The 9,662-nt window shown below is 39.3% G+C and overlaps 1 protein-coding gene across 2 annotated transcripts in view; it reads left to right on the top strand.

Moving 5' to 3' along the window:
• Nucleotides 1-233: 233 nt before the first annotated feature.
• The window catches only part of RABGAP1 (RAB GTPase activating protein 1), a 174,271-nt gene continuing 164,842 nt past the window's right edge, over nt 234-9,662 (top strand). Inside the window, exons 1-2 of one of the 2 annotated variants that reach the window (XM_012458174.3) lie at nt 234-248; nt 5,231-5,364. The gene's annotated coding sequence lies outside the window, so the exon portion shown is untranslated. Of the gene's footprint in view, nt 249-5,214; nt 5,365-9,662 lie in introns of those variants that run through there. The other variant, XM_064378169.1, reaches the window with a different exon arrangement.

Here is a 9,662-nt window from a genome sequence, read left to right as displayed (position 1 = left end):
GGAGGACAACGGGGCCCCAGAGGGGGAATTTCCACGTTGTGGGAGGGGCGCAGGCGGGGTTGGGGGGGCGCCGTACTCTTCGCACTACCTTCTCTGTCTGCTACCCTGAGGATCCCTGGCTCCTTACCGTCTGTGCGCCTCGCAGGGACCCGCTTCCCGGGACCGCGTCTCAGCGGCTCTTCTGCAGCTGGGCCTGGACGCTTTGCTGCCTCCTTGGGCCTGAAGGGCTCCTGTGCACTTAAACTTTGGTAAGTCTTTCCTGCCTAGGGGTGTGGACTCGTCGCGCGGGACCCCGGAGAGCAGAAAGCTCTCCTCTCACTTTTGGATGTGTTTTTCAGGGATCTTCCCTTAAGGTTCTTCCTTATTCCTAGGGCAATCTCTTGCATTCCCATGGCTTCCGTCACCTATTTCGTGCTGACCGTTCACAACCCAGCCAGCTACATGAAAGAGCTCTTCAAATGATTGTCCTAATGTAAATGTTCCTTTTAATGATCTCAAGGTCATCTCATGAGATGACCAGACCAGAAAACTTGAGGATCCTTCTAGAGTTCTTTTACTTGCCAATCCAGTTTACTGGTTTCGCCCCATTCTTTTCGTTTTTGGTGGTGGTGAGGGGCTTTTTATTGTGGTAAACATGCGTAACGTTTATTACTTTAATAATTTATAAGTGTGAAGTTCGATGGCTTTAAGTACATTGACAATGTTGTGTAACCATCACCACTAACTATCCCCCAACTTCATTTTTTTAGCCTGTGGATATCCAGTTTCCCCAGTCCCACTTATTGAAAGGATTGGCACCCGTGTTGAAAATCAATTTGCCGTTTATATGAGCGTTTATTTCAGGGTTTTCTATTCTAGTTCATTGGTCGGTATGTCTGTCCTTATGTAATACTTCTCTGTCTTAATTGCTATAGCTTTGTAATATGTTTTGAAGTCTGGAAGTGTAAGTCCTCCAACTTTAATCTTCGTTTTCAAGGTTGTTTCGGTCTTTCCGGGCCTTTTAGAATTCCATGTGAATTCGACAATTGGCTTTCCCATTTCTTTGAAAAAAAGCTTTTGAAATAGGGATTGTTGAATCTGTAGGTCTCTTTGTGTAGTACTGTATCGACATATTACCAATTTTAAGTGTTCCTCTCCATGAACATAGAATGTTTTTCCATTTATTTGGGCCTTTGATAATTTCGTTCAGCAGTGTTTTCTGGTTTTCGACATATTTAATACATTTAGATGTTATTTTGAATGGAGTTGCTTTCGTAATTTTCTTTTCATGTTGTTCCTTGCAGGTGTATAGAAACAACTGATTTTTGAATGTTGGTCTTGTACCCAACAACTTTGCTGAATTTCTTTATTAGCTGTGGTAGCTCTCTTATGGATTTTGGGGGATTTTTTAATAAGTAAGATAGTGTTGTCTGAATAGAGATCTTATACCTCTTTCTTTCCAATTTGGATACTTTTTATTTTTCTTGTCTAATAGCTCTGGCTAAAATGTCCAGTACAGTGAACAGCAGCAGTGACAGTGGGAATCCTTGTCTTATTCCTGATGGTAGGGGTAAAGTTTTAAGATATTCAATGATCTTAAATCATTGAATATGATGTTAGCTGTGGGTTTTTCATAAATGCCTTTATTATGTTAAGGAATTTTATCTCATTTCTTAAAGGGTATTGGGTCCTGTGAAATGCCTTTTCTACATCAGTTAAGATAATCATGTGTTTTTCCCTTGTCCTATTGATGTGCTGTAATACATTGATTTCATGTTGAACTCTTGCATTCTTGGGAATAATCCCACTAGTTCATGGTGAGTAATTATTTTAATATCCTGTTGGATCGAATTTGTTTATATTTTGTCGAGAATTTTTGCATCTATTTCATAAGGGATATTGGTCTATAATATTCTTTACTTGTGATGCATTTATATGGTGTTGCTATCAGGGTAACGCTGGCCTCATAGAAGGTGTAAGGAAGCTTTCCCTCTTCAATTTTACAAAAGTTTGAGAAGGACTGTTGTTAATTCTTCCTTAAAAGTATGATAGAATGCACTGATAAAGCAATCTGCTACAGGACTATCGACCTCCTGGGCACAAACAACCCACTTCAGCCTCCCAAGTAGCTGGGACTACGTGTGCCTGCCACCATACGCGGCTAATTTTTATACTTTTTATAGAGACAGGTTTTCAGCATTTGCCCAGGCTGATCTTGAACTCCAGAGTTCAAGTGATCCGCCCTCCCAGGCCTCCCAGAATGCTGGGAATACATGTGTGAGTCACCGCTCCTAGCCTTTCGCTCTTTTTAATGTAGTTATTTACAACTCTAAATTTCCCTCTGATCACTGGTTTCACTACAGCTAATAAGTTTTTTGTATGTTGTATTATTTTCATTCATTTCTAAGTATTTCCTAATTTCCTTTTTAATTTCTTCTTTGACTCAGTGGTTAAGAGTGTTGTTTAACTTCCAGATATTTGTGACTTTTCCAGTGTTCCTTCTGTTATTAATTTCTAACTTCATCTATGTGGTCCGAGAAGATACTTTGTATGATATCTATCTTGTAAAATATTATGAAACTTGAATGGTGGCCTAACATACAGTCTGGTGAATGCCTCATGTGCTTTAGAGAAGAATGTGTATTCTGCTCTTTCTGGGTGGAATGTTCTGTATATGTCTTTTAAGTATAGTTGGTTTATTATGATGTTCAGGTCCTCTATTTCCTCATTTATCTTCTATCTGATTCTTCTCCCCATTATTGAAAATGGGGTATTGTAGTCTCCCACTACTATTGTAGAACTGTTTATTTATCCTTTTAATTCTGTCCATTTTTGCTTCATGTATTTTGAGAGTCTGTTACTAGGTATGTAAATGCCTGTAATTTTTATATAATCCTGTTGTGATGAGCCTTTTATTATTATATAATGTCTTTCTTTGTCTCTTATAACCTTTTTTAATTTTAAAATCTATTTTGTCTAATTGTAGTATGACCACATCAGCTCTTTTTCAGTAACATTTGCATGTTATATCTTTTTTCCTTAAATTATTATTATTATTATTTTCCGAGACAGAGTCTTGCTCTGTTGCCCAGGCTGAAGTACAGTGGTGGGATCTTGGCTGACTACAACCTCCACCTCCTGGGTTCAAGCGATTCTCCTGCCTCAGCCTCCTGAGTAACTGGGATTACAGGCGCGTGCCACCATGCCCAGATAATTTTTGTATTTTTAGTAGAGACGGAGTTTCACCATGTTGGTCAGGCTGGTCTCAAACTCCTGACCTCATTATCCAACTGCCTCAGCCTCCCAAAGTGCTGGGATTACAGGGATAAGCTACTGCACCCAGCCCTTTCTCTTTAAATTATTGAAAATTTTTTTTTGTAGAGAGCAGGCGTTGCTGTGTTCCTCAGGCTGGTCTTGAACTCCTGGCCTCAAGCTATCGTTGGTCTTCCAAAGTGCTGGGACTACGGGTGTGAGCCACTGTACCTGGCCCTTTTTCTATCTTTTATATTCAAGCTGTTTATGTTTTTGGATGTCAAGTGATTCTCTTGTAGACAGCATTTAGTTAGATCATGTGGATTGTGTGTGTTTTTAAAATTATTTTGCCCATTCTTTTTTTAAATTAAATATATTTTTAGAGACTGGCTCTCACTCTGTTGCCCAGGCTGGATTACAGTGGCATGATCATAGCTCACTGAAGCCTCAAACTCCTGAGCTCAAGTGGTCCTCTCTCCTCAGCCTCCCAAGTAGCTGGGACTACAGGTATGCAGCACCACACTTGACTCCTTTCTTTTTTTTTTTTTTTTTTTGAGACAGAGTCTCATTCTGTCGCCCAGGCTGGAGTACAGTGGTGCAGTCTTGGCCCACTGCAGTCTCTGCCTCATGAGTTCAAGTGATTCTCTTGCCTTAGCCTCCTGAGTAGCTGGGACCACAGGCATGTGGTCCCATCCAGTGATCTGCTTGCCTTGGCCTCCCAAAGTGCTGGGATTACAGGCATGGGTTGCTGTGCCCGACCTTGACACCTTTCTGTCTTTAGATTGGAGAGTTTAAACCATTTAGATTTAAAGTAATTATTGATAATGAGGTATTTATACCTGTCACTTTTCTATTTGTGTTTTATATGCTTTTTAAAAATTCTCATTTCCTTCATTACTGCTTTTCTGTGTTGGTGTTTAGTTGATTTTTTAATCATGAAACATTTGATTCCCCTCTCCTTTTCTTTTGTATATATTCTATAGATATTTTCTTGGTGGTTACCATGGGCATTACACTCAACATCCAAAAGTTATAGCGATCTAATTTGAATTGATGCCAGTTAACTTCAGCAGCATGCAAAAACTCTGTTCATGTAAAGCTCTGCCTTTTCCTTTCTGCTACTGATGTCACAGATAACATTTTATACATTGTATATTCAACAACATAAATTTTTTTATGCGTTTGACTTTTAAATCAGAAAATAAAAAGTGGAGTTACAAATTATAATTATAATACTTGCTTTTTTTTTTCTTTTTTTTTTTAAGACAGGGTTTCACCATGTTGGTAAGGCTGGTCTTGAACTCCCGACCTCAGGTGATCCGCCCGCCTTGGCCTCCAAAGTGCTTGGATTACAGGCGTGAGCCACCACGCCTGGCCAATACTTGCTTTTATAGTTGCCAGTGTATTTGACTTACTAGCGATCTTGGTTTCTTTATATGGCTTATGAGTATACTTGCATTTCAACCTGTCGGTTTCCCTTTAGCATTTCTTGAAGGGCAGGAATGCTGGTGGTAACAAACTCCCTTGGTGTCTTTATTAGGGAATGTCTTAACTTCACCCTCATTTTTAAAGGACAGTTTTGCCAAATATAGAATTTTCCATGACAGTTTTTTTATTCCCCCCAGCCTCTGAGGTTTCAGGTGGTAATCTTATTGGCTGATAATTTTATTACAATTCTTTGTATGGGACAAGTTGCTCATCTCTGGCTGCTTTCAGGATTCAATTTTGTTTGCCTTTTGACAGCTTAATTATAATATATTTGGTGGTTTCTTAGTATTTCCTATCAGGAGTCTGATGAGCTTCTTGGATTTGTACATCATGTTGTTCATGAAGTTTGGAGAGTTTGGACCATTATTTCTTGAAATATTATTTCTGCCCTTTCTTCTTTTTTGGAATTCTCACAATTCATTATGCTTGTCCTCCTGATGGTATCCCAAAGGTCCCTTAGGTTTTATTTACTGTTCACTTTTCTTCATTCTTTTTTCTTTCTATTCTTCAGATGGAGGAAGAGTCACAAAGAATCCATGTCTCAACCTAGACAACAATTGTACCAGCAGCAACTCTCTGAAGTAACTATGTTGAAACTCTGGAGTCTGTTCGAATGCTTACATCTTCCAAGGGAGAGCTTGGCTGGTAAATAGAGGTTAATTTCAGTCTATGTCAGCTTTTAGTGTGATAGCAGCTACTCATTCAGTGTTACTTAACCCTGTAGCAGGCAGCTGTGTCCACATTCCTGGTGTGGCTTGCTGGAGGCTGGGTGGGCAATAACAACTTTGTCCTCCAAATACTGGCTATCTACACTCTGGTTGCTGATGACTGAGGTGCAGGTGCAAAGGATGGTTGCCACTGTCTTGACCCCACTCCACCCCACCAGCTGAACCTGCTTCCAAGGGTTTTAAAAGAATAGCCACCTGTGTTTGTTTGCTTCCCTCTTACCCCATTTATGAGTCAGATATTGAAGGATTAGGATATTCAAAAACAATCACTTAGGCAAGGGAAAGTAGAAGCTACTGCATATAACCAGGGAAAGAAACAGGCTAAGAAAAGACCTGAGAAAACCTTAAGCTTTCACCTTAAACTGATCCTGATCCCCAGCACGTTGACAGTTATAAAAGTCTAGCAAAGATGGGGGCAGAAGGAGAATCTTATTTTCAGAGGTACCACTTTGTAAGATTCAAATGTTCAATTTTCAACAACAACAAAAAAACATAAGGATTTAAAGTGAAGCCAGATGTGGTGGCATGTGCTTGTAGTTCCATTTACTTGGTTGTTAGGGGCAACATAGTGAGACCCCCACCTCTAGTTGAAAAATAAAATTAAAAAAAAAATCACCGGCCGGGCGCGGTGGCTCAAGCCTGTAATCCCAGCACTTTGGGAGGCCGAGGCGGGTGGATCACGAGGTCAAGACATCGAGACCATCCTGGTCAACATGGTGAAACCCCGTCTCTACTAATACAAAAAAATTGGCTGGGCATGGTGGCGCGTGCCTGTAATCCCAGCTACTCAGGAGGCTGAGGCAGGAGAATTGCCTGAACCCAGGAGGCGGAGGTTGCGGTGAGCCGAGATCGCGCCATTGCACTCCAGCCTGGGTAACAAGAGAGAAACTCCATCTCCAAAAAAAAAAAAAAAAAAAAATCACCAGACATACAAAGAAACAGGAAAGTATGGTCTATTCAGAAGAACAAAATAAATCAACTCAAACTATTCCCAAAGAAGCTGAGATAGACATCTGACTTAATAGACAAAGGCTTTAAAACAACTATTTTGAAGTTGCTCAAACAACTAAAGGGGCCGGGCATGGTGGCTCATGCCTGTAATCCCAGCACTTTGGAAGGCAGAGGTGGGTGGATCACCTGAGGTCAGGAGTTTAGACCAGCCTGGCCAACATGGTGAAATCCCATCTCTACTAAAATACAAAAATTAGCTGGGCATGGTGGCATGCGCCTGTAATCCCAGTTACTCAAGAGGCTGAGGCAAACGAATTGCTTCAATCTGGGAGGTGGGTATTGTAGTGAGCTGAGTTTGTGCCACTGCACTCCAGCAAGACTCCATCTCCAAAAAAAAAAAGAAGACATGAATGAAGAGTCTGGAAAACAATGTATGAATAAAAGAAATTATAAAAAGGAGCTGAAATGAAATTCTGGAGTTGAAAGGTACAGTAACTGAAATGAAATATTTACATAGAGGGGTTCAAAATCAGATTTGAATGAGCTGAAGAAAGAATCAGCAAATTTGAATATATTTCTTTGTAAAATACCCGTGGAACCCTGTTCCCCTTTTTTTCCTCCTGCTTCCTTAGCTTAAGCTCTTAGGCAGCCTCCAAAGTATTCAGCCTCCTCTTTTCCCTGCTTTAGTTTTACTAGAGTGATCTTTTTAAAAAACCCAAATCTAGTATTGTCACTGTCCTTTAAAATATCCAAGGGCACCCGTGTGTCTATAGAGTGAACTTCAGTTTCCTTATTTTATTATTCAAGGACCTTCCCATTCTGGCTCCAGCCTACCACATTGCTTTATTTCACACCAGCCCCATATTCCATTCATATACTGTAACCACATTTTCTTGATACAGAGCCACTTACTGAAAAAAGTTGAGCATATTTGGAAACCAAAACTCATTTTCTGTGAATGGGATATCAGAATATATAGCAGTAGTAGGCATTGCAACAGACTAAAGTCTGTTTTTAAAATGGATTAGATGATAAAAACAACATGTATATCATCACTAATCCAGTGGCCAATATTTGCATCACCCTATTAGATACAATAAATGTTGTATTTATTGTAGATATAATGTTAATGTATCTAACAACATTAACATCTAACATATGTTAGATTCATAACATTGTATGTAATGTAATGAAACATGAAGTATAGCATGTCAGTTTTGAGGTATACTAGTCTGATATGTTTGACTTAAATCCATTGAGTCTTTAAATATAACTTTCTTGTTCAAGAAGTAAAAGGCTTGTAGGAACAAGCACAACGACTTCATGAGGAAGCAACAACTCAGATAAAAACGTTTTACACTTCAAGTGGCCTAATTAGTGCAGTGAACAAGAATCTTTTAATTTTTTTAAGTGCCATAATTAAAAAGTCAAAGGACATAACCAGGTGGAATGTATGGTCCTGAATTGGACACTGATTTGGGAATACTGGTTGTAGAAAAATGTAATTGGGTCAACAGAATATTTTACTGTAGTTAGGTATTATATGAGAGGTTCCTGTAATATTACTGATTTAAGAAAGCCAACTGTAAAAATACCTTTAGGTTGACAGAAAATGTGAATGTGATCTAGGAATTAGATGAGAAGAAATATGCTGAAATAAGGCAGATATTTTTAATTGAAGAAAGGAGATTACTAAAGTGATCTTATTTTGAAAAAGAAATACACACATAAGGATATACTTTAAAGTATTAACATTGGTGCTGGGAATGCCATGTTTTTTATTTTTCATTAAAACATACAGGCAGGGTCTCACTATGTTGCTCAGGCTGGTCTCAAACTCCTGTGCTCAAGCCATCCTCCCGACTCAGCCCCACAAAGTGTTAAAACTACAGGCATGAGCCACCACGCCTAGCCTTTTTTATTAAAAAAATTGTTTTAATGTAATGTTTTCTTTTTAATTTTAGCCTGTCTTTATTTTCCATTTTTCTCCAAGGCATATTGTACTGATTGTATAGTACAAATTTATTTAAAAATGTATGCTAAAATTTACATAAATATTTGGGATGTACATGAATCAAGAAATACATGAAAGTATGGGCACCAAAACATTAAAAATGGTTTTGTTAGTTCAGGGGATTTTACTTTCTCCCTAATACTTTATTCTTTGAATATCTTGAAATGGGTATTTTGTAACTGTATAAAAAGAAAGGAAGCAAAACTATTTTCCTGCAGGGTACAGCCACATCTATTGTATTAGACAAATCACAGAGGGACTGCAACAGAACACAGCTTTTTCTTACTGTTTTTTTCTCTGGTTGATTGGAATATATTATCCACCAGAAAACACTGTAGATGACTCATTCACCAGGAAAAGAGCATATGCCAGTCGGAATAAAGAAAGGGAAAGAGTAAAGAAGAGGCTGTAGAATTATCTTATAAATTATCAAGTCTTAAAAGCCAGGTGCAGTGGTGCATGCCTGTGTACAGTCCCAGCTACTCAGGAGGCTGAGGCGGTAGGCTAGCTTGAGCACAGGCGTTTGAGGGTGTAGTGTGATATGGTCGTGGTGAATAGCCACTGCACTCCAGTCTGGACAAGATAGTCTCTTTAAAAATTAGACTTTACTAGTACCTTTAATAATCATTGTTTTTGTTCCCAACTACATTGTACATTCATTGGGGACAGGGACTTTAAACTTCATTATATTGCTGTTGCTGTGTTTCACCTTTGAATGATTTTTAAATAAAAATCTCATCTTTGAGTTACAATTTGATGTAACCTTGTCCATTTCTGTCCTGTTGTGTGCCTTAAATGCCTTTAGGCAGCTGTGTTGTACCAGTGGTTTTAGGACTTAGTAGAATGAAGTTTTGACTTTTAGACTGGATTCTGTAACTCAAGCTAAATTACTTTGTAAGACGAGAAAATCGTACCATTCTCACAGGTTTGTGATAAAGCTGAAATGCGATAACCACATAAAGACCCATCACAATCCCTGACATACTGTGCGCCCTCAATAAATGCCAAGTGAATTTTATTACACTGTGAAGTGCTCATTTTCAAACAGGACTTGCACATGAAAGGTGAGCAGGGGATTCCTTACTGAAGCACCAGGACTCTGGGGTTGCACCCTTTGTTAGGCTCAACAGGTACTACCCAGTCCGCTTCCATCGTCCCCTCTCCCGGTCGCAGTCACACAATTGCCTGTCCAACCCCAGACAACACAGCCCAGGTCCAGCTCACAACAAGTGCGCTTTGCGCAGGCGCAC

The sequence above is a fragment of the Aotus nancymaae genome, unplaced genomic scaffold (genome assembly GCF_030222135.1).
Source record: "Aotus nancymaae isolate 86718 unplaced genomic scaffold, 86718_ANA_hifiasm-v0.15.2.pri h1tg000003l, whole genome shotgun sequence".
NCBI classification, from domain to species: Eukaryota; Metazoa; Chordata; class Mammalia; order Primates; family Aotidae; genus Aotus; species Aotus nancymaae.
The sequence above is the reverse complement of the archived record's forward strand: the minus strand, read 5'-3'. Positions and strand labels throughout refer to the sequence as shown.